Source organism: Stegostoma tigrinum, chromosome 38 (assembly GCF_030684315.1).
Source record: "Stegostoma tigrinum isolate sSteTig4 chromosome 38, sSteTig4.hap1, whole genome shotgun sequence".
Lineage (NCBI taxonomy): Eukaryota > Metazoa > Chordata > Chondrichthyes > Orectolobiformes > Stegostomatidae > Stegostoma > Stegostoma tigrinum.
In genome coordinates this window covers 15,355,367-15,383,350 of record NC_081391.1, presented here as the reverse complement: position 1 = coordinate 15,383,350, position 27,984 = coordinate 15,355,367, and the positions used below count along the sequence as shown (strand labels likewise).

Sequence of the window (27,984 nt, the reverse complement as noted above, 5' to 3'; positions counted from 1 at the left end):
TCCTAAGATGCTGCTTGGCCTGCTGTGTTCATCCAGCTCCACACTTTGTTATCTTGTACAGGTGCCTCCTGTCTTCCTCTCCCATCCCCACTCGCCCGGAAATACTTCCTGCACTTTATCCAGGAGCGTTACTTTAAGGGGTGACACAGTGAGCTATGCCAAATATAGCGGGGCCAAAGGCCCTCTAATGGTTTAAAGCAGCTAATAAGATGTACGTACAAACCTAAATGTAGCAATTTCATTCAAACTCTTTCCATTCCCGTAGAATCAATGGGAAAACTGAGAAGCGGAACATTTGAACCATCTTGAGGGAAGTGTCAGGACTCTGGAACATTTAATTAAAACCCCGGACTGTCATGGCCAACCCCGAACACCATATCTGCCAAGACCAAAGATCATTGGTTAACGCATAAGAGCCGACCATAACTCACAGGAGTACAAGTAAGCCATTCAGTCCATTAAATCTGCTCTGCCGGTCAATGAGATTATGGTTGATTTGATAATCTTCAAATTCACTTTCCTGCCTTTTCTCTATAATCCTTGATTCCGTTACTGATAAAAATCTGTCAATCTCAGTCGTAAATATACATGATGACCCAGATCAACAGTTCTCTGTGGTAAAGAATTCCACAGGTTCGTTGCCTTTTGACAGAAGAAATTCCTTCTTATTTCTGTCTTAAATTCTGAAATTATGTCCTCTAGTCCTGGACTCTCTACAAGGGGATACAACCTTTCTGCATCTACCCTATCAAGTCCTTTAAGAATCTAGTATGTTTCAAAAAGATTGCTGCTCATTCTTCTATATTCCAACAAATACAGGCCTAATTTACTTGAACATTCCTCGTAAGAAAGTCTCTCTTTACCCATTATCAGTTCAGAAAACCTTCTTTGGGCTGCCTCCAATGCCAATATATTTTTCCTCAGATAGTGCCTTCTATATTTTTCGCAAAACCTCCCCATTTTTACTTGCTTTGAAATAAAGGCCATCATTCTATTCGTCTTCCCTATTACCTGAGGAACTTGGATGTTGGCTTTTTATGACTCTCGGACATGGAGTCTCAAATCCCTCTGCTGTAGTTTTTCTCTATTTAAGTAGTATACAGCTCCTCTATTCTCCCTGTCAAAGCGCATAACCTCAAATATCCCCACATTATATTCCATCTGCCAAGTTTTTGCCCACACACTTAACCTATATCCCTCTGCTGACTCATTGTGTCATCCTGACTATTTACCTTCCCACCTGTTTTTGCGTCATCCACAGACTTGGCTACATTTATTTTCCCATTTGGTTTTTCCCACAATCTAGAATCATCCCTGTTTCTTTTTTTCTCTATTATTGTTTCAGTCCATTCATTTCCACTCAATTCTGCAATTTAGCCTGGTTGAGTTTGAACCCATGACCTCTGGCTCAATCTCATAAAAACTGCACTAATCTACATGTTCCGCGAGAAATTGTAGGTTACAACCAACCAAAACAGGTTAGGCTTACTCGGAAAGTTTCCTATGTTCTAAACGCTATATTTAAAGGGACAAATTTAATGATCCTTAAAAATTTGTGTTTATGTAGGAAATGTAAGACTGAGGAACTGGCCAAAACTATTACCAACAAAATCTTGCAAGTAAGAAAATGAATGTCAGCTTGGTTCATCGTGTTGTCTATTTGAATATAAAGAGGAGTAAAGGGCAAATTTACTTTAAAGCTTTCTGGTGAAAAATGCCATCACTTTTGAGGAGTGGCTAGGTGGCTACATGAGAGAAAAACTACTAGAAGTTTTGTGCTGACACAGTTAGATGAAGAGAGATGGGAGGAGGCGCATTAGAAACATAAAATATGACCCAGCAGAGAAGAAGCCAGGTTTCTAGTTATGATGGGCACCATCAAGTTCAATTGAGTGCCAAGGGCTGTGTGTGTGAGGACCTTTGCCCAATGGAGTGCAGTGCTCTGCTGTAGAATTGGATAAGAGTAAGTGAAGTCTGGAGTGCTCTGCTGAGGGAGACTGTTGGAGAGTCTCCCCCACCTGGATTTAAAGATTGCCCTCCTGGTCACCATCACCCAGGGCATTCAGAATCCTGTTTATTTGAGTAGCACAGGGAGATTGGCTGGGTGGTGGGGGGTGGGTGGAGAGAGAAGATGTCATGTGGCAATACCAATAGAAAAACATCCATTTCAGAGATCTCAATACTAATTGGGAGTGGCCAGCGTGGGAGAACCACAATGGCAATAATCCACCAGCTGAACTGAATGTTATATGAGAGTTGGAGAGAGACAGAGAGATAAATACCAAGCTCCAATTTCAGGAGAGACCTCAGTTTCTAGTTTCCTATCCTCAAAACTTTCCAAAAGCAGTGTCTCTTCCCTTCACAATAATACTCTGATTTCACCTAGAAACATAAAAAAAAGGAGCAGGAGTAGGCGATCCAGCCCTTTTAGCCTGCTCTGCCGTTCGATGTGATCATCGCTGATGAACTCAGGAGTCTTATACTCTCTCATCTCTTCAGCCTTAATGCACACCTAGCTTCTCCTTGAAAACATTTGGCCTCTATGGCTTCCTGTGGCAGAGAATTCCACAGAGTCACCATTATCTGGGTGAAGAAATTACTGCTCATCTCAGTCCTAAATGATCTATCTCATATCCTTAAACTGTAACCCCTGGTCTGGGCTCCCTGATCATCAACAGAAGCCTTCCCGCATTTACCCTGTCTAGTCCTGTATAAATTTTACAGGGTTCCATGAGATCCCTCCTCATTCTTCTAAACGCCAGTGAATTTAGACCTAACTGGTTCAGTCTCTCTTCATAGATAATAAAATGTGAGGCTGGATGAACACAGCAGGCCAAGCAGCATCTCAGGGGCACAAAAGCTGACGTTTCGGGCCTAGACCCTTCATCAGAGAGGGGGATGGGGAGAGGGAACTGGAATAAATAGGGAGAGAGGGGGAGGCGGAGAACACCTCCGCTCAGTTCGCAACAAACAACTGCACCTCCCAGTCACAAATCATTTCCAGTCCCCCTCCCATTCTCTAGATGACATGTCCATCATGGGCCTCCTGCACTGCCACAATGATGCCACCCGAAGGTTGCAGGAACAGCAACTCATGTTCCGCCTGGGAACCCTGCAGCCATATGGTATCAATGTGGACTTCACCAGTTTCAAAATCTCCCCTTCCCCTACTGCATCCCTAAACCAGCCTAGTTCGTCCCCTCCCCCCACTGCACCACACAACCAGCCCAGCTCTTCCCCCCCACCCACTGCATCCCAAAACCAGTCCAACCTGTCTCTGCCTCCCTAACCGGCTCTTCCTCTCACCCATCCCTTCCTCCCACCCCAAGCCGCACCCCCAGCTACCTACTAACCTCATCCCACCTCCTTGACCTGTCCGTCTTCCCTGGACTGACCTCTCCCCTCCCTACCTCCCCACCTATACTCTCTCCACCTATCTTCTTTACTCTCCATCTTCGGACCGCCTCCCCCTCTCTCCCTATTTATTCCATTTCCCTCTCCCCATCCCCCTCTCTGATGAAGGGTCTAGGCCCGAAACGTCAGCTTTTGTGCTCCTGAGATGCTGCTTGGCCTGCTGTGTTCATCCAGCCTCACATTTTATTATCTTGGAATTCTCCAGCATCTGCAGTTCCCATTATCCCAGTCTCTCTTCATATGTCAGTCCATCCATCCAGACCAGGAATTGGCCTGGTAAATCCCACTACAACCCACTTCACCTTATCGTAATCCACAGCAGAGAACTGTACACCCATTTGGTACAGGTTATCACACATACAACTTGTGGTCACTCAGCTGAACTTAACAATGCGCATCACAACTGAAATGTTTCACTCAACACTCTTAGCTTCCTGTCCTTGCAGACATCATGCTCCCCACATATCTTTCACTGACAAAAACCCCACAAATTGAGAGAAACCATTGAGGCTTCATCTTCCACCCTACGATGACCCATTCAACCCACTTACAGACCACCTCTCATTTCAATGTCTCACTACGGAGCAACCTTCCTCAGAAAGATCTACCAGGAGACATACTTTGGATCAAGGTGAGGGGAGACACAGGTGGTTACAACCAAATTCTATCTGTTGAATGTTGGGCCTTGAGCTACTGTAGCAAGAATAGCCTGTACTTAACAATTCAGGACAAGACAGGGCCCCTGCACAATCAACCTTCCACCACTATGACCTCAATATAAATCGCTTATGCATTTGTGGAGAAACACCTATAATGCTGCAAAACTACCCAGCAGCGATCCCTCCATGAGACTAATTGGTGACTAATCATCTTAAACTCAAAAAATAAGGAGGCGATCATTTGGCCTCAGGGATTTGCATTCATTAAACAGATATGGCCACACAGAGTTGCCAGAGGCTGTGGCAAAAGAAACTGGCATAATGAATGACTATCTTTATGAAAAATTTACCATAGCCATGGAAAGGGAAAGGAGCAGATACCAGGGGAAGATATTTAACTGGGGTAAAGGAAACTATGATGCTATCAGACAGGAGTTGGGAAGTACAGATTGGGAGCAATTGTTCCACAGAAAGGGCACAGCAGACATGTGGAAGCTGTTTAAGAAGCAGTTGTTGCAAGTGATGTATAAATTTGTTCCTCTGAGACAGGTAAGAAGGGGTAAGATTAAGGAGCCTTGGATGATGGGTACAGAGGTGCTTCTTGTCAAAAAGAAAAAGACAGTGTACGTAAGGTGGAGGAAGCAAGGGTCTAGCACAGCTTTAGAGGATTACAGGCTTGCTCGGAAGGAGCTCAAAAGTGGACTGAGGAGGGCCAGGAGGGGGCACAAAAAAGGCTTGGCAGGAAGGGTTAGGGAGAACCCAAAGGCATTTTACTCATACGTGAGGAATAAGAGAATGATCAGGGAGAAGGTAAGGCCGATCAGGGATAGCGTAGGGAACTTGTGTGTGGAGTCTGAGCAGATAGGGGAAGCCCTAAATGAGTTTTTTGCTTCAGCTTTCACTTAGGAAAGGGACCTTGTTGTGAATGAGAACTTTGAGGAGCAGGAAAACAGGCTTGAACAGATCAAGATTGAGGAAGTTGGTGAGCTGGAAATTTTGGCAAACATTAAGATTGATAAGTCCCCAGGGCCAGACCAGATTTACCCTTGGTTGCTCCGGGAAGCGAGAAAGGAGGTTGCTAAGCCGCTGGCAAAGATCTTTGCTTCCTCACTCTCTACGGGAGTCGTACCGGAAGATTGGAGGGAGGCAAATGTTGTTCCTTTTTTCAAGAAAGGGAATAGGGAAATCCCTGGAAATTACAGACCAGTCAGTCTTACATCTGTGGTCAGCAAGGTTTTGGAAAGAATTCTGAGGGATAGGATTTATGCCTATTTGGAAAAGCATAGCATGATTAAAGGGAGTCAGCATGGCTTTGTGAGGGGCAGGTCATGCCTTACAAATCTCATTGAGTTCTTTGAGGAAGTCATGAGACAGGTTGACGAGCGTCGAGCAGTGGATTTGGTGTATATGGACTTCAGCAAGGCATTTCATAAGGTTCCCCACGGCAGGCTCATTCATAAAGTCAGGAGGTATGGGATACAGGGTGATTTGGCCGTCTGGATTCAGAACTGGTTGGCTGACAGGAGGCAGAGAGTGTTTGTAGATGGTAAGTATTCTGCCTGGAGGTCAGTGCTGAGTGGTGTCCCGCAGGGCTCTGTTCTTGGGCCTCTGCTCTTTGTAGTTTTTATAAATGACTTGGATGAGGAGGTTGAGGGGTGGTTTAGTATGTTTGCTGATGACACAAAGGTTGGAGGTGCCGTTGATAGTATCGAGGGCTATTGCAGGCTTCAGCGAGACATTGACAGAATGCAGATCTGGGCTGAGAAATGGCAGATGGAGTTCAACCTGGATAAATGCGAAGTGATGCATTTTGGAAGGGTGACCTTAAATGCTGAATATAGGATTAAAGGCAGGATTCTCGGCAGTGTGGAGGAACAGCGGGATCTTGGTGTTCAAGTGCATAGCTCCCTCAAAGTTGCCACCCAGGTGGATAAGGTTGTTAAGAAAGCATATGGTGTTTTGGCTTTCCTTAACAGGGGGATCGAGTTTAAGAGCCGCGAGGTTATGCTGCAGCTCTACAAAACCCTGGTGAGACCACACTTGGAACATTGTGTCCAGTTCTGGTCGCCCTATTATAGGAAAGATGTGGAGGCTTTGGAGAGGGTGCAAAGGAGGTTTACCAGGATGCTGCCTGGACTGGAGGGCTTGTCTTACGAGGAGAGGTTGACTGAGCTCGGACTTTTCTCTCTGGTGAGAAGGAGGAAGAGAGGTGACCTGATCGAGGTGTACAACGTAATGAGAGGCATGGATAGAGTTGATAGCCAGAGACTTTTCCCCAGGGCAGGATTGACTGCCATGAGGGGTCATAGTTTTAAGGTGTTAGGAGGAAGGTATAGAAGAGACGTCAGAGGGAGGTTCTTCACCCAGAGAGTTGTGAGCGCATGGAATAGTTTACCAGTGGTAGTCGTGGAAGCGGAGTCATTAGTGACATTTAAGTGACTGCTGGATGTGCACATGGACAGCAGTGAATTGAGGGGGATGTAGGTTAGGTTATTTTACTTTTGGATTCGGAATATTCCATGGCACATCGTGGGCCGAAGGACCTGTACTGTGCTGTACTTTTCTATGTGCTATGTTCTAAAAATTAAAAGACTTCAATAAAAATGCCAAGATTCCCCAAGATGAGTTTGACAGAAAATGTGTAATTCTGTAAATTGGTGTGATTTAAGTGTGTCATTCTTATTAGACATGAGAACTAAATTTATCTGATTTATGTGATGTTTAATTTCATTTATGGTTTGTTTACTTACATCTGTGTTTTTTTTCCAAGTAAAGGGTTGGAACTTACAGCCACATTTAATATCTCTTTTAGTTCTTTCCCAGGCTGAGCTCACACCATTGTGCTCTTGCCCACATCGTTAGAGCGATGTGACGGTGTTGAGGTGAGTACTCTATATTTCCCCGTAAACTGATGGACGATAATGGAAAAGTGTAGGTTAGATGGGCTTCAGATTGGTTTCACAGGTTGGCGCAACATCGAGGGCCAAAGGGCTTGTGCTACACTGTAATGTTCTATGTTCTATGTGCTATATAAATGGGAAAAGGAGAACCATAGTCAACCAGAACCAGCCGGTGACAACCACCGCCAACTTTTGCCAAACTTTTTTCAATTTTGAATTGCTATCTAGATTGTACTGTTGGCCTGCTTAGCATCGTTCTCCACTCTGAGTGGTTGAGATTAGTACACAAGCTCCTGCAGGCAAAACAAAAAGGCTGAAACGTTCAGGACTGACAAGAAGCAGATTTAGCGAAAAAAAATCTCTGAAAGGTCACCAAAGGATTCAAGGACACACAAACTAGAAGGCATGACCCAAGCTTCAATGTTACCATTATCACTGAATCCCCTAACATCCACATCCCTCTCTTGACCAGAAGCTTAACCAGATAAGCTATAATCATTATCATTACAACCAACAACAATAATTCTTTCAAAAACAACTCTGTTGTTATTTGTTTAAGGGCTGTGAACACCAAAGCCAGCTTACATTACCCATTTCAAATTGTTCCTGAGATGATAGTGATGATTCTTGAAGCAGTGCGGTCTGCAAAATGACTTGTGTTTATCTGTAAACGGCAAAACAAGGTGTCTCAGATCGAAACCAAAACCAAACCACGTAAATAGATTATTAAGGCAATTGAAGTGATCTGAAGTTTGGTCAAAGATAATTGTTAAGACATGTCTTAAAGGAGAACAGAAGTGGAGAAATTCCAGAGCTTGGTATACAGGCATTTCATGATCATCAATGGAAATTGGGGATGTGTAAAAGGCAAGAGACCTAAGTGGGTTATACAGCTGGAGGTGGTTGGAGGTTTATCACAGACAGTGCTTGAAACAAGTAGCATAGATGCATTTAAGAGAAACATATGAACGAGAGGGCAATAAGGGCTACTATGGTTGACATCGATGAGGAAAGATGGGAGAAGGCTCGAGTGTAGCAGAGATTGGTTGGGCCAAATAGCCTGTTTTTGTGCCATATGTCCTGGGGAATCCTGTGGTTTCAAACACAAGGATGAGAATTTCAAATTTGAGAACCAAGTAACAATGAAAATCAGTGAACACAGGGTTGTCACAGGAACTTGGGACAGGTTAACGTGCAAACAGGACAGTTTCAGCTGAGTCCAAATTTCACAGGAAGAAAGATAGAGGCCATCTTGATTCAAGGGAAGGTCCAGATTTCCACAGAAACTGGGGTAAAGAGATACAGATGGGAACAAATGTACATGAAGACAATGTGAAACTTTCCTGCAAAGCTGACAGCATCTTGCCAGTCAAGAAGGAAAACAACTTGGCTTTTAAGCAGGAGCCTCTGGCTTCCCCACGGGTCCTGCAACACTCTGAACTGTACCTTTGAGCAAGGAAATGACATTACCCACTCATTAAAAATGGAGCGCAGTGGATTACGGAGAAACTTTGCTGCTCAACTTCCACATGAAAAAACAACAGGTGGTACTATTAACATGCGCATCTGCCAACCTGGGCCTCTGAATTTAAAAATAATAATTGTTTGGAGGAAAAATAATGGAGTGTGCCACTTGCAAAATAAATCTCCCCTGGTCTGACTAAACAAAAAATTCCTAACCACGGTTTTAAGCAGATTATGGACTGACCCACCTAAAGTTTCTAGGCACCTGGTTGTTTAAGTTTTTTAAAGAAAACAGCGGGGTGTGATCAGCCTAATTTGTGTAGATCTCGTGAAAACCTTGCCTCAGTGTTACCACGGTTACTGGAAGATGGCAAAACCACATAACGCAGGCATGTCTAAGTACTTTATGAAGCTCCTGCCTTCTAAATCTGCCCGCAAATACTAACGTGAATACACTGAGGTCTATTTGAGCCTGGAAAACAATCTCTGTCCTTGTTGTGGACCCCAATGCCCAGCCTCATGCCTGACCCCTTCCTTACCACAACCCTCTTCCCCCATTAAACTTAAAAATATATGTTTTTAAATAGACTCCAAATCCTTTTAGCCACATTCCATAAAATACATACCTACAGATTACTATCTCCCTATTTTTATACAACAAATTCAAACCCATTTAAATCTCAATTCATATAGCCATCGCTTATTCCCTTCTTCTGTCAGATCTCAGGGAACGTCTTGTGGTGCAGCTGTAGTTCCCTGCATCTTAACCAGGAGGCCTAGGTTCACCTGCTCTCACACTTTGTCCCACTGATCCCTTCAGCCGACCCTAGTATTCACCCTCCACTAGAACCCCTTCCCCGGCTCCTTACCTGCCATCACATCTATTCGGATGATGTAACCTTCCAAAGCAGTGCTGCTGACATGGCTTGCTTTTTTCACGGCTATGTTTTTCCACCCACTGTAGTTGACATGCCTCAACTGCATCCGACCAATTATCTGTGTCTCCGCCCTTGCTCCTTCCCATCACTAACAACAGTGTGATCAGGTTCATCTTGTCCTTACTTTTCATCCCACCAGCCTCTACTTTCAAAGGATCATTCTCCAGCAGAAGGCCACCACCAAACACATTCTCCTGTTTGCATTTCACAGAGATTGTTCGCTCCAGGGCACCCTAGTCCATTCTACAACCACCAACACCACCCCACCACCTACGGCACCTTCCCACGTAACCATAAAAGGTGTAACACCAGCCCACTCACCTCCTCCTTGTTCACCATCCAAGGGCCTAAACATTCTTTCTAGCTGAAGCAGCATTTCACCTGCACCCCCTCCAATCACGTGTATTGTATTCACTGCACTCGATGTGGTCTACTCTACACTGGAGAAACCGAACGCAGACTGGGTGACTGCTTTGTGGAACACCGCCAGTCTATGCGCAAGCATGATCTCAAACTTTCTGCAGCCAGACATTTTAACATAACGTCCTACTTGCATGACCACTTCTGTCCTTGGAAAACTGCAGTCTTCCAGTGAATCACAGCATAGCACAGCACAGCACAGACTGGAGAAACAACATTTCATCTTCAGGTCTTGAAAAAACATATTTTTTCTGAAGCAGGGTCCAGGCCCGAAACGTCAGCTTTCCTGCTCCTCTGATGCTGCCTGGCCTGCTGTGTTCATCCAGCTCCACACCTTGTTATCTCAGACTTCAGCATCAGCCGTTCCTACTATCTCATCTTCAAACTAGGTGCTCTACAGCGTTCTGGACTTAATATTGAGTTCAACACCTTCAAATGGTGAACCATTTCTTCCCATTTTTTTAGTTTGTTACATTCTGTTATCATTTCCTCTCTCCTCTTCATCCCCCGCCCCGTCCTTTTAAGTCTGGCAGGAGACACACTACTGTTCTGCCATTCTCACATTCCGATCACTTAATCTGAACTATTAACACCTTTTCTCCATCAGCACCTTACACCCACTACTCCCACACCAACCCCCAAACTGTAGCATAAATGCTGTCCCCTCCGCACTTCAATTCAGCTGTGATGTAGAGTTATCTGGACTCGAAACGTTACCTTGCTGTCTCTCCATATATGCTGTCTGACTTGTTTGTTGTTTTCAGTGTGCTATAACATCTCTGAACAGGTTGATTTAAAAAATACCTTCCTTAGGAATTGCTTCAGACCATATTAGATGATAACATCCCTAACCCTTTTTCTTCAAGCCAAAACCATTCCACATTCCCAACTCTTTCTCTACACCAATTCCCAATTCAACCTCAACGGCCTTCCTCAACCACTGACCTTTTCCAAGTTCCATTTCTCTTATTCTGAGGGGCTGTTACATGGGAGACACTAAGAGGTTGCTTCCCCCTGGCTAAGCAACCAAGAAAAAGAATGCACAGCCTCAGGATAAGGGGCCAATCATTTAGGACCAAAATAAGCAGAAACGTCTCACTCAATTGTTAGGCTGTGGAATTTTCTATTTCAGAGAATTGTGGATACTCCATCAGTAATCTCATTTAAGGCTGAGATTGATTGGTATTTGGTCACTTTAGGGAATCACAGGTATGGAACCAGAGAAAGTTGAGTTGAAGCAGAAGTTGAGCCAACATCATATTGAGTGGCAAAGCAAACATGAAGTATGTACGATTTACTCCGACTCCTGTTTCTTGTGATCTCTCCTGTACTGGGGTTTGCCTTTTAAGCAAATCAAATGGCGAAATGCCAATAATCTTATAACAATATGAATTGCAAAAATGGTTCAGGCCAAGCCTTGAGAGAGGGAAGCTTCTTTCCTCTCAATTGGTTAGTTTATGGGTGGCACTCAATGAAGTATCATTGCCTCATGGTGGGCTATTTGGGACTACACTGTTTTCCTTGGCCTGACATGGTTAGTTTTTTGCAGTGACGCTGTGAATTAATATTAGCAAGTCTTTCAATCAGACATCACGTATGCATGTGTAGTAATAATGAGGTTTGGGGCCTATTTTGATTTCAGGGATTGAATCCTCAGGGTCTGAGCGGTCACGGTAACATTCTGGCAACATTGTCTCTAAAGTGTCAACTAGGACTCTACATCAGAATACAGCTGCCTCCACACACACACACACAAAGACAAACTTATAACAGATCCATAACTGACAAACAAACAATGTTGATTTTAGATAGTTGGCAAAAGAAAGCAATGGCAACATGAGGAAAATCTACTTCACACAGTGAGTAGTTAGGGCCTAGATTACATTGTCTGAGGGTGTTGCAAGGATAGATTTAAATGAGGCTTTCAAGAGGGAATTGCCTAAATATTCACACAGAAAAAATCTGCAGGGCTCTCATGAAAAGGCAGAGGAGTTGGATTGGCTCTGGATGTGAGTTTGCTCGCTGAGCTGGAAGGTTAGTTTTCAGACGTTTCGTCACCATTCTAGGTAACATCATCAGTGAGCCTCCGACGAAGCGCTGGTGTTATGTCCCGCTTTCTATTTATCTGGTTAGGTTTCCTTGGGTTGGTGATGTGTTTCCTTGGGTTGGATTGGCTTAAAGTCTCCTCAAGAGAGCAGGTATGGGTTTGAGAATGACCTCTTGTGCTATAATCACTCTATGATTCTAAACCAGGACATCCCAAAGCATTGATGAGGAGTTTATAGAGTAATGTCTCTGTTGTGATGCAGGAAGACAAAGGGCCTCAGTGACTGAGTTGGACAAGTGCTTTGGCACCCAGTGCTGTAGGCCTTTTTCAAAAGGGCTTCTACCACATCCTGCCAAGTTCCCAGGAGTGACGATAACTAACAATGTTACATGGATGTGATGGTCAAAAAGGGACAACAATACCTCTTCTTCTTCAGGCTACTTAGGAAATTTGGCATGTCCATAAGGACCCTCAACAACCTTTACAGATGCTCCAAAGAAAGCATTCTGAGTGCATAACGACCAGGTAAAACAACTACTCTGCCCGGGATCATAAGAAACTACAGAATATTTGTGCACAGCCCAGACCACCGTGGAAGCCAACCTCCCATCCAAGGGACTCCATCTATGATTCTTGTTGCCGCAGAAAAGCTGCCAATATAATCAAAGATCCCTACTACTCGGTAATGCTCTCTTCCAACCTCCTCTGTTAGGCAGAAGATACAGAAGCTTGAACACATGCACCAACAGGTTCAAGAGCAGCTTCTTCCCTGCTGTTGTTAAACTGATGAATGGACATCTCTAACTTCAAATAGTGTTGATCTTGCCTTACACACCTCCTCTGAAGCCATGACCTTGTATGCCTTGATCTGTCTAAGCAATCTATGATCTGTATGTCCTTGTTTGCTATGATCTGCTACACTGCTGACAAAACAAAGCTTTTCACTGTACTTAGGTACATGCAACGACAATAAATCAGATCAAATCAAGTGTTGGCACCATTGGTTATTGGTTACGGCTGTTGATGTGAAATGGTTGTTTCAATTGATCAAGAGCTGGTCATCATGATAACAACTTCTTGATTTCCTGTTAGTTACCTGGTGCTACATTTTCACCCATTGTTAAACAGCATTTTAGCAGCTTGACAACATCTAATCAATTATCAAGGAAGTACGTCAGACAAAATGACCAAAAATCATTGGACTTTCCACTTTTCCTTCTACTATTTTATCAACAAATGCACAGAAAGGTTAAGTTGGTCAAGCAGAGACTGAATGAATTTCTATTCCATTGAGATTTCAGATGGTGTCTATTACTCATTCGTTTTAACTAATCAAAACTGCACATCAGCACATTTAACCTCAGAGTTGGCCACATGTCACTATAGTGACTATCGTATCACCCATGCTCAGAGACAGGCAGATTCAGCAAAGTTAATCAGCAAGCCAGATTCGAACAGCTCACTGGTAAAATAATTTCCCCTCCTGTTCTTCGCCAATCATTCTTTACTTTGTCTCCTCAAATTCCTGACTTTCATAGACTCATAGACTTTACAGCACAGAGGGAGGCTGTTTGGCTCATCATGTCCTCATAACAATGATATGAGTACACTGACCTCATTTTCCAGCTCTTGGCTCATAGCCCTGAAGGCTATGACACCACCAGTAAATGTCTACTGACTAAATGTTAGGAAAGCTTCTGATTCAACCAATCTTTCAGTCAGTGAGTTCCAGACTCCCACCACACTCTGGGTGAGAAATTTCCCAACTCTCTACCTTGCACCTTAAATCTGTGCCTCCTGGTTATTAACCACTCTAATAATAGAGAAACTACCTTTGTGTCCACCTTCTTGATACACCTCATAATTTTATACACCTTTATCAGGTCCCCTCTTCTCTTCACTACTCCAAGGAAAACTGCCCCAGTCTATCCAATCATTACTGATAGCTCAGGCACCCTCTCTTGTGCAGTCCCATCGTTCTTCTAACGTGGTGACTGCACACAGTACCACAGTTGTGGCCTAACCAGCATTTTAAACAGTGCCAGCATTTGCCTTCTAAATGACCTTAACAAACTGCATTTTATCAGCAGGGATCTGTGGATATTCACACCAAGATCTCTTTTACCTAGTCCCTCAGTAATTCTCAGGGGCCTACCATTCATGGTGTAATCCTTAGCCTTGATTGCCCTCTCTAATTGAACTACCTCACGCTTTTCCAGATTGAATTTTATTTGCCACTGTTCTGTCCACCCCATCAGTCAATGGGAGGCAAATGGCCAAATGGAAGTATCACTAAGCTGTTAATCTAAAGAGCCATAAAACATTCTGGACCTTGGTTCAAATCCCACAATGGTAGAATTTGAATTCAATAAAATATCTGGCGTTAAAAATCTAATGATGGCTCTGAATCAATTGTTAGTGAAAAACCTATCTGGTTCACTAATGTCTTTTTGGGAAGGAAACCGCCATCCTAACTTGGTCTGGCCTACATGTGACTCCAGACCCACAGCAATGTTGTTGCCTCTCAACTGCCCTTTGGGTAATTAGGGATGGGCAATAAATGCTGCCTATCCAGTGATGCACTCATCCCATTAATGAATAAAGGGAAAAAAATTCCATTAACATCTTCCTGCAGTTTTCAATTATCCTCCTCACTAGTTACCACCCCAACAATTTTTGTGTCACCCAGTAATTTCTTGATTATATCCGCTACATTTAAATCATTAATGAACACCACAAACAGCAAGGGCCCCAGAGACAAGTCCTGCAGATCCCCATTGCAGTCACAGGAACCTCCTGTGCCATCAGCCTCTGCTTTCTGCCTTTCAGCCAACTTTGAATCAAAAGTGCCACTATGCATTGTATTATATAGCCTCTTACTTTCTTGACCAGTCTGCCAAGAGAGACCATTTCAGAAGCTGTGCCAAAGTCCAAGTAGAGTCTCCAGTTAGTGGAAACCTTGTTTAGTCTTTCCAAACACTCCATAAAGTTGATAACTGCAATCTGATATTCCCTGAACATTTTCTGTGCTCTGTTGAAAAACTGTTGCTTGGCTGTTTCTCCACAAAATTGAATAAATGTTGGCCTTATGATTGATGTCCACATCTCATGGGTGAATAACATATATTTTAAAAAACCTCTGAGTAATCTCTCATTCAAAACTTCTCTTTAATGTAAACATTCCCAGACACTTCAAACACTGTATAGTTCTGTGCTTGATTGGATGAGTCTGTGAACTGTGCTTGATGGATTCAGCGTGGCTGTTTACTCAGAGCAAAGTGAACAGACACCATAGAAAGTGGGTGCTGGGAGCTAAGTTGTAAAAATGAGCACACATGTTTTGTGACTGCTGAAATGTTTTACCGTTCTTGTCCAAAACTCTGTTGCACACTTAGAATCTAGTGTCATCGCTGAATGGCTGTGAGATACATCAAATATACAATGTGCTGTAGCTCCCATCTCTCATATTTAGCGGGCTTTTTCTCCAGTTTTCACTGCCTGTATGTGTCTTCCTCCAGTACAGCAAACAAGCCATGTGCGGTCATAGCCGGGCCTTGTGCAGATGCATAATCAGATCCTGAAGATTTTTCCAGCATTTAAGAGTTGTTAGCCCCTTTCACTGTTAATTTCAGGGAATTAAAGAGAAAAGGGAAATATTTGAATTTATATAGCACTTTCATGAGCATAAAACATTCCAAATCTCTTCTCAACCAATGAAGCAGTTTTGAGGTGCACTCATTGTTGCGAAGCATGAGGAACAGAAGTCAATTTGTATAGAACAAGCTGCCACGAACAGTAATTTGATAATAGTCACATAGTCTGTTTCTTTACAATGTTAGTTAATATTGGCCAAGACTAGCGAGTTTTGAGAAGATCTGTAGCTCAGGTTGAGCTACAAACTCACATCCATTGGCCAAGACACCAGGGAATCATCCACTACGGTAGATGGTGCAATTTGAATTCAATAAATATCTGGAATAAAAAGCTATCCTAACTGTTTAACTGACGCATTCAAGAGGGTACTGGGTGATTTTTGGATAATAAAAGTTTTGGGGGAAACAAAATTGGCACGAGCTAATGATGCTCATTTAATGAATTGGTGCAGATATGGTGGGCTGAACGGTCTCCTTCTGCACTGTGATACCTCTATGATTCCCTGAAGGTGTCAAATGTAATCAACGTCAATTGTTTAAACACCCACCTGGTTCACTCATGCCCTTTTGGCAAGAAAATCTGTCCTTACCTGATCTTGCTTACACGTGACTCCAGATCCAGATTACACCAGGTTGGCTATGGCTTGTACCTAGCCAAAGCCTAAGATTTAACCCACCTTCTTCAAGTTTGTCTCAGAAGCATCCACTGACTCCCAGCCTTCATCACCTTCTCTGACAACTGCATTTGTTACAGAAATCACACAGCATAGGTGGAGACCATTCGACTTACCACGTCTGAGTTGGGTCTTAGCACGGAATGTTCAATTCCCATCCACCTCCGATCCTACACACTCTACCCTGGTAGCCCTGGCTTTGCAAATATTTATTCAATTCCCTTTTGAAAGTTTTCTTTGAAACTGTTGCTAACTCCACATTCCATATCAAAATAATTCACTACGGAAAAAAAATAAACATTTTTCTCTGTGGTTCATCTACCTATTCTTTTCAACCTCTGTTGTTTAGTTACCCGACTACCTGCCTGTGGGGTCACATTTTGTTAATTGCCAGTAATGTACTCCATGATTCCTCTTCCTTTGTGCGGAAGCATCAGGCTCTGATCATTTGCTTCCAGCTGAGGAGTCACTGTGCTACATCACTGTAATATCCTGTGTTTGTGACATGACTTTTAATCCTGAGTAGCATTCCTAAATTCTCTCCTCTCAGCTCGGAAATGAAGGAGATTTCAACTCTGATACACATGCCTGGAATTTAGCCTACATGATGTCCGTCACACTCCCCCCCATCTCCTACATTCGACTTGACGCCAGTTATTCTTCCAGATAGTCAACATTTGTTTATGATGACTCAGTCTCAGGCATGTAAAGCTCAATTTTACTCAAGTTAACTCTTCCATCCCATAGTTACTAGATCCTTAGGACTGACGAATTAGGGAGGTCTAGTCATCCATATCTACGACCTCCATGTCACCAGTTGTAGGGTGAGTTCACCCTTCTAATCCCATTATCCCAACTGTCGGGGAAACTCTATCCCACTGACTGTAGGAGGAGTTCAATCCCAACCATGCCAGCAGCAGGGGGAGTGCTACCCCAACCCCTCCATCTGGAGGGGGTGCTCTAAAGCGAAGAGATTTACAGTGGCCTTAGTATAGGGTAATCAATGCTCTTGACCTCTGTTGTACATTATGTCTGACATGGGAAACCTATTAGATGACAACACACAGACACCAAAGCCAAATCGACATACACCTGGAGATGTTAGACTTGAGTACATAGTCGGCTTACCCCACGTGCACATTGCCAATGACTACAAACATGGAGGAGAGGGCCATATCACAATACTGTGGAATTCGTCAAAAGGAATAGGTTCCATTCCATTATTGCTCATGTGATCATTGATCACTATTACCATTTCCTGGAGGTATATGTCCACTGTTCTGGAAGCTGACATGACTCCTACATCCTAGAACACCCTTGTGTACCTCAGCCATTAGAAGATTCAGGAGCCTTATAAATTTAATCACTGGGGGTTAAGGGCCACCCACTGCACCACTGCTCATGAAAGCATTGGACAACCCCTCGACTAATACAAAGCACAGATATAATGCTGCTCATTCTTTAACCAGGGCTGTGACGGAGTAGATAAGGGGGCTGTTGAAAAAACAGTGGGGGACCCTCCAGTATAGTCTGGATGGAGTGTGCTGCACTATCCTAGCATTGTTGTGCACTATACAATCTGAGTTGGCAACAAGATGACGTGCTGGATGCTGAGCAACTGGGAGAATGGCAGCAGTCTTCCAGGAAGGAGAAGCATGAAGACAAAGGGGAGGAGGAAGCTGTCCTTGTGTATGAAAGAGCTCTGTTGTGTTGGGTGCTACAAGCCGGACCTGGTTCCAGTTGATGAGATCTGGGTGCAGCAGATTACCATAGAATGCACAATTGTTGTTGGGCATGATGACAGTATTTGGTTTGCATTGTGGGGGTGAGCCACAGCCTGTATTAGTTTTGTTTGTGCTCCTTTTTGGTGGTTGTAAATAAAAGCTCATGTTTGGAATTGTTCGATTGCTTGCCCAAATATGATGTTTCCTTCTTGGGCAATGACAAGATTTGGGAATACAATGAGCACTGGGCATAAGACAGTAGTGCCCTTGAGAGGATATGGCTAAGGATTGGTAAATTGTGTAACCTGGTGGTTAAACAGCGACCAAGGTAAGAGAATGGGTTAAATTTATAAGTGTGTGTGAGGGGATGTCAGCCATGCTGGCTATGGCCTGTGAGCCATATGGCTCTGTGTCTACTGTGCCATGACATTGCTGGTGGGGGACAATGCCAGATTGCATGGAATAGGGTGTGTAGTTAATAAGGTAAGCTTAGTTAGAAATGAGAATGAGAAATCGCGCTGGGCCTCATGGTGACAATTCATCCAAAAGCAAGACATGACTCGCACTTAGCCAAAAAAAGTAAGATTCAGCCCAACGGGCTTATTAATTGGCCATCTGTGTCTGGTTTAGAAGTGAAGAGTCTTGTTTATTTAGCCTGAGTTTGTCTGTAAATTTCCAAACTGGGAGGCTAGGAGTTTAAAATTCATGTCCATGCTAGTTTAATGCTATTGATAATCACTGTCAGATTAACAACTGGGTTATAGACAATGATTTAATATAAATACATTAATCTCCAAAATCTGACTTTTAAAGTTTATATGCAGCTATTGAAGTTTCCATGTTCACTTATTTAATGTCTCGTGACTTCTGTTATTGCAGGTTATAATTAATTTTGGATCAGGAGCTAAGCAAATATTATAGCTCTTATGGTTCATCATGTCTCCCTCAATGACTCTGTCTTGTTCTTCCTGTCTGGCCAGAGGCACAGTAAACTGGACCCCCTGCTGGCCAACCACTTGGGACCCTCTTGTCTCTTGTGCCCTTGATCCCTCAGATCTTAGCCAAATCTCCTTGCCCTCCTCACCCCACCCCGTCAAGCCTGGCCCAGACAACTGGGAGACATACCAGGCCTTTGTACACAGACAAGTCAGAGGGAGTAATTTCCCTCGATCCATGTGATCAACGGCTTCAATTATTTTAAAAGCCTCAAATTAGATCTCATTTTGATGTATAAGTGAACACAAAAGAAATTGGAAGGGTTCGTGTGGAATAGTGATAGTGTCTCTACCTCTGAGCCAGGAGGCCTGGGGTTCAAGTTCCATCTTTCTGGAAATGTGTGATAACATTTCTGAACAGGCTGATTAAAAATATCTACAAACTTAGCAGGTGGAAACCTTGTGATTTATCAGTCTCTAATAATCTTGCATCTTAAATTACTCCTGAATATAGGAACAATGATGAAAGTGCAGCGCCTCAAATTTGACCATGCCAAACCTAGAGCTGCCTGATAATTAGATGCTTTCATAAAACACTGTGGGTAAATCTTAACTGAGTTAACATTTTTAAAATCATTCTGGACAGTTGATAGGTGATGCATTGATGCACTGTGGCTCCAGGTTAGTTATCGACTTTACCAATTCACTTGCCAGTTTATCCCATGTTCCATGTGAGCCTTGACACCTACTGGACCTGGCTTGACGTGAACTGCATATGGCCCAAACAACCTGACCTGAAATCTGGCAATATCCAAAATCCAGGATGGATTAGTCCTGAGGGTGCTGAATTCTGAGTCCCATAATCATAGAGTGAAAGGAAAGCCTCCCATTTCTTGTGCGATGTCCTGACCTTAATACCTTGAACATTTAACATCCTGAAAGGGGTTTACTGGAAATTGACAATGTACAGTTGGGACCCCAAGCATTTAGCCTCTAACTGATCTAAGCATATGTCTGGTCACTTCTTTCCTGTAATGACTGCCTAACAGGTTGGGTTCCAGAGACAGACTTCAGTTTGGTGATTGGTCATCACATGCTTCATATCCTCTTCTCTCCATCTCCCATCCTGGTCATTGCTATAGCCATGAGCAATGTCATAGGAGATCAACTAATAAAAACTCTACATAGATGCGTCTCAGGCAAGATGAAGACTTTTGGCAGTTGATGAGTCAAATGTAACACTCTCAGTAATGTTTGCAACAGGTGCTTATAGATCTACATGACCTAAGTATATATTTTGAAATGTATTTTTATTCATTTGTGATATGTCTAGGCTAGCCCGGCATTTATTGCCCATCCCTAATTGTTCTGGAGAAGGTGGTGCAACTTTCTTAAATTGCTGCAGACCTTAGAGTGTGGAGGAAGAGAGGATTCTGTTAGGGAAGGAATTCCAGGATTTTGACCCAGTGACAATGAATGCAGTTACCCTCATTCTAACTACAGGCTGTCTTGGAATCTCCAGGGAGATTAACATTACTTTGTGTCTGTGTTGGTTCCACTGCAGTCAATTGGGAATTAACGCTTTCGGATCCTTCCAGACTCACATTAATAAAAAAAAAACAGTAGGCAGAAGACAGGGATAGCAGGAACTGCAGATGCTGGACAATCTGAGATAACAAGGTGCAGAGCTGGATGAACACAGCAGGCCAAGCAACATCAGAGGAGCAGGAAGGCTGACGCTTCAGGCCTAGACCCTTCTTCAGAAATCAGAAGGGTCTAGGTCCAAAGCATCAGCCTTCATGCTCCTCTGATGTTGCTTGGCCTGCTGTGTTCATCCAGCTCTGCAGAAGATAGGGCCAGGTGGTATCAGTTTCACCTATTGTAAACAACTCCTCCACCTGTACAACCCACACACCTGCAACTGAACAGTCATCCATCAAAAAAAGTTGTAAATTGAGAATTATCAAGTTGGGAGGAAATGGGACTTAAAAACCAGAATGGACCACTTAGGCCAAATGTCCTGTTCCCATCTTGAACAGTTACATAATTCCATGCAACACTCAGCCAAAATCAAAAGCTGAAGGAAAGCACATAGTGCTTCATCCCCGACCTGTCATCATATGGACGTGGTAGTTTCAAGCTCACCTTGTGTACGTTGGATTTTGCAACCAACCAGACATTCCAACAACACAAACATTTCACTTTGGCTCAAGTGTGGCCTTTGAAAAAGGCAAATGTAAAAAGAGATAAAGGAGGCTTAGATAATAAGTGGAACAAGCAAATGCAACAAACTTCAACCTTTCGCACTGATACAACTCCTCATTGTAACTCTCAGGGTCCTCTTTCTTGAGAGAACTGGTCTGACTGAGGTCAACTTTCACCATTTTTGTCCAGGTTGAAATCTAGCAAATCAACAGCATCTCGAGAACCGAAAGAAGGTTCACGCGACCAAATCCTGAGATGGAGTTAGCTTATGAGGAAAAAGCTGGTGGGGGCTGTATCCAATAGAGTTTAGAAGAATGAGAGGTGATGTTGTTGAAATATAAGATTCTGAGGGGGTTTCATAGGATGGATGCTAAGTCAAAGTTTAGCCCTGCAGTGGAATGTAAGAATTAGGGGACACAATTAGGATTGAGGTGCCTCCATTACAAGGCTGAGATGGCAAACATTTTTTTCTCTCAGAGGATTGTTGGTTTATGGAACTCTCTCCGCAGAGAGCATTGGAGATTAGCTCATTGAATATATTCAAGTCTAAGTGAGACAGATCCTTGATCAACAAGGGAGTCAAGGAAGGCAGAGGATTGGGGCCTCACGCAGCAAGATTGGAGGGGGTGGATGGCCCTCAGATTGAATCAAGGTCGGGTCAGCCATGACCTTACAGAACAACAGGACAAGCCCGAGGGGGCAAATAGCCTACTCCACTCCCACATCTTGTGTTCTTCATTACCCACTACTCTGGAGCCAATGGGGTAATTTCCTGCTATTTCACAACCAATGGAATACAAATCAGAAAAATGCTAGGCTGTTCCCTTACCAGAATCCATTCAAAAATTGATGCCACTGTCTTCTAAACTCATTTGTTAAGTTTGATTCAATGACCTTCTGTAGTCATTTATTTCACAGCTCAATTGTCCTTTCGATGAAACACTTTATGAGCCTATTGAGGTAAGCTGATGTTTGTCATAAATAGTTCATTTTACAATGGATGCCTGAATGTTAATACAGGGTCAATGGGGGCAATAATTTTCTTTGCATAATTTTGTACAAGAACTACGCAGGATACATCCCACAGAATCTAACCAATGTCCAATAGTGATTATAGTCATTGTGCACACCAGCCTTCTGCTTATGCAATCTTGTACGTTATTTGCGTTTTTTTCAAACAATTGTTAATTTCTATGTTTATAATTCCATTAGATTTCCTTCATGGTCTTTCCTCATATTATGGCACTGTTCCACATAGTACACATTCTTTCTGTTTGATCTTAGTTTATCCTTAGCAGCCCTTTCAACTTCCTCACTTCTAACACAGCTCATTGTGTTTTTGAAAAGTTACCACAATGTTTCTCTTTATCTCCATTGCCTCAATGTTAATGATTCAATGGTCAACATCAACTTGCATTTATGTTGTACACTCAGAGAGAGTAAGAATGGCAGGTGTTGGAGTCAGAGATAACATAATGTGGAGCCGGAGGAACACAGCGGGCCAGGTAGCATCAGAGCAGCAGGAAAGTTGATGTTTCGTGTCAGGACCCTTCCAACTCCACACTGTGTTATCTTTGCATTTACATTGTATTTTTTCACATCCACTGGACATCTTAAGACCATTTTACAGACAAGGAAGTACTTTTGGGAGTGTCGTCAGCTGTCGTATAATTCAAGAGTAGAGTCTGCGGAGGATTATGAAATTCTGCCATGGGTCCTCATGCTACTGAATGGGCCAATTCACAACCAATCAATCTTTAGACATGTGGGGTAGGGTGCTCCTTAAGATAGTGGGACCCAGATGACAGGATTTGCTTCCTATTCTTTCCTTCTCTGCCACTGCATTCTGTCATAATCAAGGTGTTTGGGTTTCTTTTAAAAGCTGCCACACTTCAGGTGGAGCTTCAGAGTGTCTTTTAAAAATAAATCTTTCGAAATGTAATTACTGTTACAAATGTAACAAATACAGCAGCCAATTTACTCACAGGAAGCTCCCACAACCAGAAATGTGATAATGGCAAGATAACCTGCCTTAACGTATTAATTAAAATATAAATATTGGCCAGGATGTGAATAACTATCCCTCTATTCTTCCTAAATTATGCCACAGGAATGTTGGGCAGATGAGGCCTTGGTTTAACATATCACCTGGAGGCCAGCATCTCTGACTCCCTCAGCACTCCCTGACACATGCATTGTGTGTGTCAGCCTTCATTTTTGTACTCAATACCTGGATTGTGACTTGAACTTAGTATTTTGTGAGTCAGTGGTAAAAGCACTACAAACTGAGACACAGTTGACACTTGTAATGTAGTGAATGACTCTAAGGTTCCTCATAGGAATATTATTGGACAGAATATGACACTAAGCGGAAAAAAAGGCTTAGGACAAATAAACAAAATGCTTGGTCATAGGGGTTAGTAAAACTTGCCAATGCTAGAGTCAGAGATAAGTGATAATTGGATGCACTTAGGAGCGTGAGGGTGGTGGAAATTGTAAGGAGGAAGTATCTCGACCCGAAACGTCAACTTTCCTACTCTTCTGATGCTGCCTGGCCCACTAGATGTCCTGCATGGTCATAGGGTTGGGTATTAAGTAGTGTCTTAATGAGGGAGGGGAGAGAGTGTGGAAAGAAGAAGTTTAGGGAAGGAATTTAAGGTCTTATGAGCTAGATGGTAGAAATCTGGAGATTTTCCCCAAAAGATCCTAGTCTACATCTTTAAAACAAGAACAACAAAGATACATCCCCTACATTCTGCCATTTGTAACTAAAATTTCCCAAGTAAATAATCGTATTTGGTTGTTTGGAACTGCAGATCATGAATCATGCTGAAAAGGGAGACATGTTTTCAAAACTTTCCATCTTGCACTCATCAGGACAAATGCAAGAATGCTAAATTTCAAATAATCATCACAATTTATGTGGCTGTTGGTTGATTGTTGAGTTGATTCTGATTGGCCAACATGTTGCCATGGAGGAAGCACCAGGCTCTCCAAGTTTCTGGGCAATTCAAAAAGAAGGGACAAGGTTCGAACATAGATAACAAAGTGTGAAGCTGGATGAACACAGCAGGCCAAGCAGCACCTCAGGAGCACAAAAGCTGACGTTTCGGGCCTAGACCCTTCATCAGAGAGGTCTAGGCCCGAAAAATATCAGCTTTTGTGCTCCTGAGATGCTGCTTGGCCTGCTGTGTTAATCCAGCTTCACACTTTGTTATCTTGGATTCTCCAGCATCTGCAGTTACCATTATCTCTGATCACAAGGCTTGAACATACTTTGCTTGTTTTCAGAGAACGGGTCCCACTAGTTGAATGTATGTTGCTTTACGTACGTGTAAATAGATTATGTTACAAACTTATCTTACATCTCATGCGGATATTAACATGCCATTGAAATTTGGCAATCATGTATTTATCTTGATGAGTATAAAGTGAAAAATTCCAGCAACATGTCTCTCTTTGCAGCAAATCTCTTGATCCAGTTTTTAAGCCAACTATAATGACAGTGCCATGATAGGGGTCTTTTTATAATCTCACTTCTTTGTCATGAAGCATATTCGTCAAAGGATTTCTGATAAACCATTACTGTACATTCCATCAGTATTACATTAGCTATCATTCCAGTAACATCTCTGGGAAAATCCCCAGCAGGTTAATTATATGTGAATGCTTTTCCTGAATGCATCCCAACAACCATTTAACAAGTTCTGACTTTCCACCACTGGATCCCTCAATTGTTTCAACACTTTCCCTGCAACCCAATGTTAGCTGTTGTGTACTGAGCTCACCCAAATTCTGCTATCCACATTGTAACTCACGCTAAGTCCCATCAGTCCACCACCTTTGTGCTTGCTGACCTATGTTATCTCAGTCTAGAAATAATTATCCTTGCCCTCCATGGTTTCACACTCCCACTATTTCTGTGTAATCTCCACCTCACACTTTCCTTGGCCATCAACTCCTGGAGTGGGACTGAACCCACAACTTTGGGCTTGGAGATGGAATGTTGGGTTCAACCATTTGAATGGCCTCTGGAAATCTAAATAAAGAACCACCCTTCGACACTCTTTTATGAAGCAAATTAATGAACTTCTGAAAAAACTCAATTAGGTTAGAGATACATAACCTATCTTTCAGAAAGTTTAGGAAGGATATGCATACTCTTTAGAAACTAGCACCATACCAGCTCTGACCAATTCAACTGCTCAGTCATCCATCCAAACTTCTTTGCCTTGGTAATCCTTCTTCTTAATCACATGCTGATGAAGCACCTTTGGGAATACCTTGTTATGTTAAGGTCACAATATCAATATGAATTGTTGTTGCATTCCCAGATGAGCATCCGTGTATGGATGTGGATTTTGGCAATGTGGCCCCAGCAGATAGAGCTCTGTCCTGACGCCCATGTTAAAAATATGATCATAATGTCATTAAGTTGTGGTAAGCAACAGGGAGTGGGGGCAATGCTCGATTTTTAGGGGCAGACAGGGTTAATGTAAGGTTTGTTCATATTTGTCTCAGTGCTCAGTTACCTCCAAGTTAATGGATTCACCCTTCGGCTGTTTGGAAAATTTTAGGCATATTCAGAACATAGGAATATAAGGGGGCCATCACCCCCTCTGCCATTTGATGAGATCATAGCCAATCTGTGGCCTGAGTCCATATACCTGTGCCCCATATCTCTTAATATCTTTGGTTAACAAAATACCATCTCAGTTTGAAAAATAAACATTGATTGAGTGTCAACTGACACTAAGAAAGATTCAAACATCCACCCTGTTTTGAACTGGATTTACTAGAGGATTTGAATCATGGGGCTTGACAACAAAACAGATAGTGAGAAACTGTTCCTATTGGTGGAAAGATTGAGAATGAGAAGACTGAAGATAATTGCCGAAAGTAGCAATGGAGACATGAGGAGAAACTTGTTCTCACTGCAAGTGATTGGGACCTTGAATGCCCTGCTTGACAGTGTGGAGGAGGCAGGTCCAACTGAGGCTTTCAAACAGGAGTTGGTTATTATCTGAAAAGGAAGGGCATGCAAGGTTATAGGGGAGAAGTCAGGAGAATTGACTCCTGGGGAATCGCTCATTTGGAGAAATGGGGCATTCCAGTTGGGTCGAATGGCCCTTTCCCGCACTGTAACTATTTGGTTATTCATTCTGGCAAAGTGTTTCTTAACTTGGCTCCTGAAAAGTCTGGCTCTAATTTTTGGACAATTTGCCACAGTCTGAGATTCCTCATTTGGCAGAAATATTTTCTCCCAATCTACCCTATCTGGTGCTCTTAGTGCTTTACAACTTCAGTCAAATTACAGTAGCTCAGTGGTTAGCACTGCTGCCTTACAGCGTTAAGGACCTGCCTTTGATTCCACCTTTGGATGACCATCTGCGTGGCATTTGCACTTTCTCCCTATGTCTGATGGATTTCCTCCCTCAGCCCAAAAATGTGCAGGTTAGATGGATTAGCCATGCTAGCTAAATTGCCCATAGTGTCCAGGGATGTGCAGACTAGGTGGATTAGCCATAGGAAATGCAGGGATAGGGTAGGGGCTGTGCCTGGGTGGGATGTTCTTTGGAGGTTTGATATGGGCCAAACGACCTGCTTCCATACTGTAAGGACTCTATGATTTGTTAAGAAACTCATCACTGTATCTATGGAAGCTCATGAGGGCAGACCAGATCATCCTCAACAGACCAAATGGTCTCCTTTTGCTCCAATTCCTTATGTTATCAATTAAATTTCTTACTGTTATTTTTCTTTGTGACTATTTAAAGAAATAATGAATCACTTTACGTGTATTCCAAAAACTGAGTAAATTTTCTCGATTTTGGCAAGAGTTCCACCTCTTTCCCTTGACCAGTTGTGAAACCCTCACGTCTGGAATTACAATGCCACAGAAAGACATTCCAGTAATGCACTCCCTCACTGCCCCTCACTCTCCCAGTGCTGACCTCTGTTGGTCACTTTTATGTACAGCAACGATTATGACTTTTAAAGAGGCGGCGTGTGTTTTTCTTTATCAAATGTGACTGCAGGTGCTCGTTGGGTCAGGTCTGTGCCACTCAAATGTCAATGTGACACTCAAATGAATGTGCAGAGACCCAGAGACATGATATTCAACGGTGGACAGCATCTTAGCTTGGTTCATTCACTGATTCTGAGCAGAAACCCTGCCTCCCAAGCCCAGAGAGACTCTGTGACATATCTCAAGCCACTATATGGGGATGCCAACAGCCATTTGAGCACAGATCAGGTAATATACTTGCAGCTTTCATATCTGTATTTATATCTGGCTCTGTATGAGGTGCTGGACTAATTCAACTGCAGAGACTGGCATGACTTGTATCTGAGTCGGAAGACTGGAAGTAAAGCCTAGTTTCCAGAGATCCTCCAGAGCATAAAACTGAGGCTGACTCTCCGAGGGCAGTGCGAAGGCACTGTCACCGTTTAGATGAGGCATCAAAGGGAGCATCCAACTGTTCTCTCAGGGAATGGGAAAGATCCTGCTTTCTTCCCTGAGGAAAAGCAGGGGAACACTGCCTGGAGTGCTGGGCAATAGTTAGTGAATGTTGCTGTTTGTTGGAGCTTGCTGCGCACAAATTGGTTGTGCTGATTCCTACATCAGTGACTCACTTCAAAACATGCTTCCTTGGTTGTAAAGTGCTTTGAGCTATTGTCAAAAGTGCCATATAAATGCATGTTCATTTTGCACTCAAATAAGCCACTGTCAGGGGTTGCTTGTATCCCTTCAAAGCAGCTTGCAAGAATACCCTTGAGCAAAGAAATTAGCAATGTCACAAACAACAGTTTGATGCAAGCAAGCCTTTAAATAACCTTTACAACTACTTATCAAATAGGGCGGCATGCATCTAAATTCCCTGAAGAGGAAAAGCCAGTGAGTTACTTACATCTGTGTGTGTGTGTGTGTGTGTGTGTGTGTGTGTGTGT

General features: G+C 43.0%; 1 protein-coding gene across 6 annotated transcripts in view; it reads right to left on the bottom strand.

Annotated features, from left to right (window-relative positions):
- LOC125447315 (tumor protein p53-inducible protein 11-like) overlaps window positions 1-27,984 on the bottom strand; it is a 211,780-nt gene that overhangs the window by 159,143 nt on the left and 24,653 nt on the right. For 3 of the 6 annotated variants that reach the window (XM_048521639.2, XM_059640428.1, XM_059640430.1), the window contains one exon: window positions 7,564-7,637. The exons of 1 other annotated variant lie outside the window; for it this stretch is intronic. The gene's annotated coding sequence lies outside the window, so the exon portion shown is untranslated. Of the gene's footprint in view, window positions 1-7,558; window positions 7,638-27,984 lie in introns of all 6 variants that reach the window. 2 more of the 6 variants (XM_059640426.1, XM_059640429.1) reach the window with 1 other exon arrangement.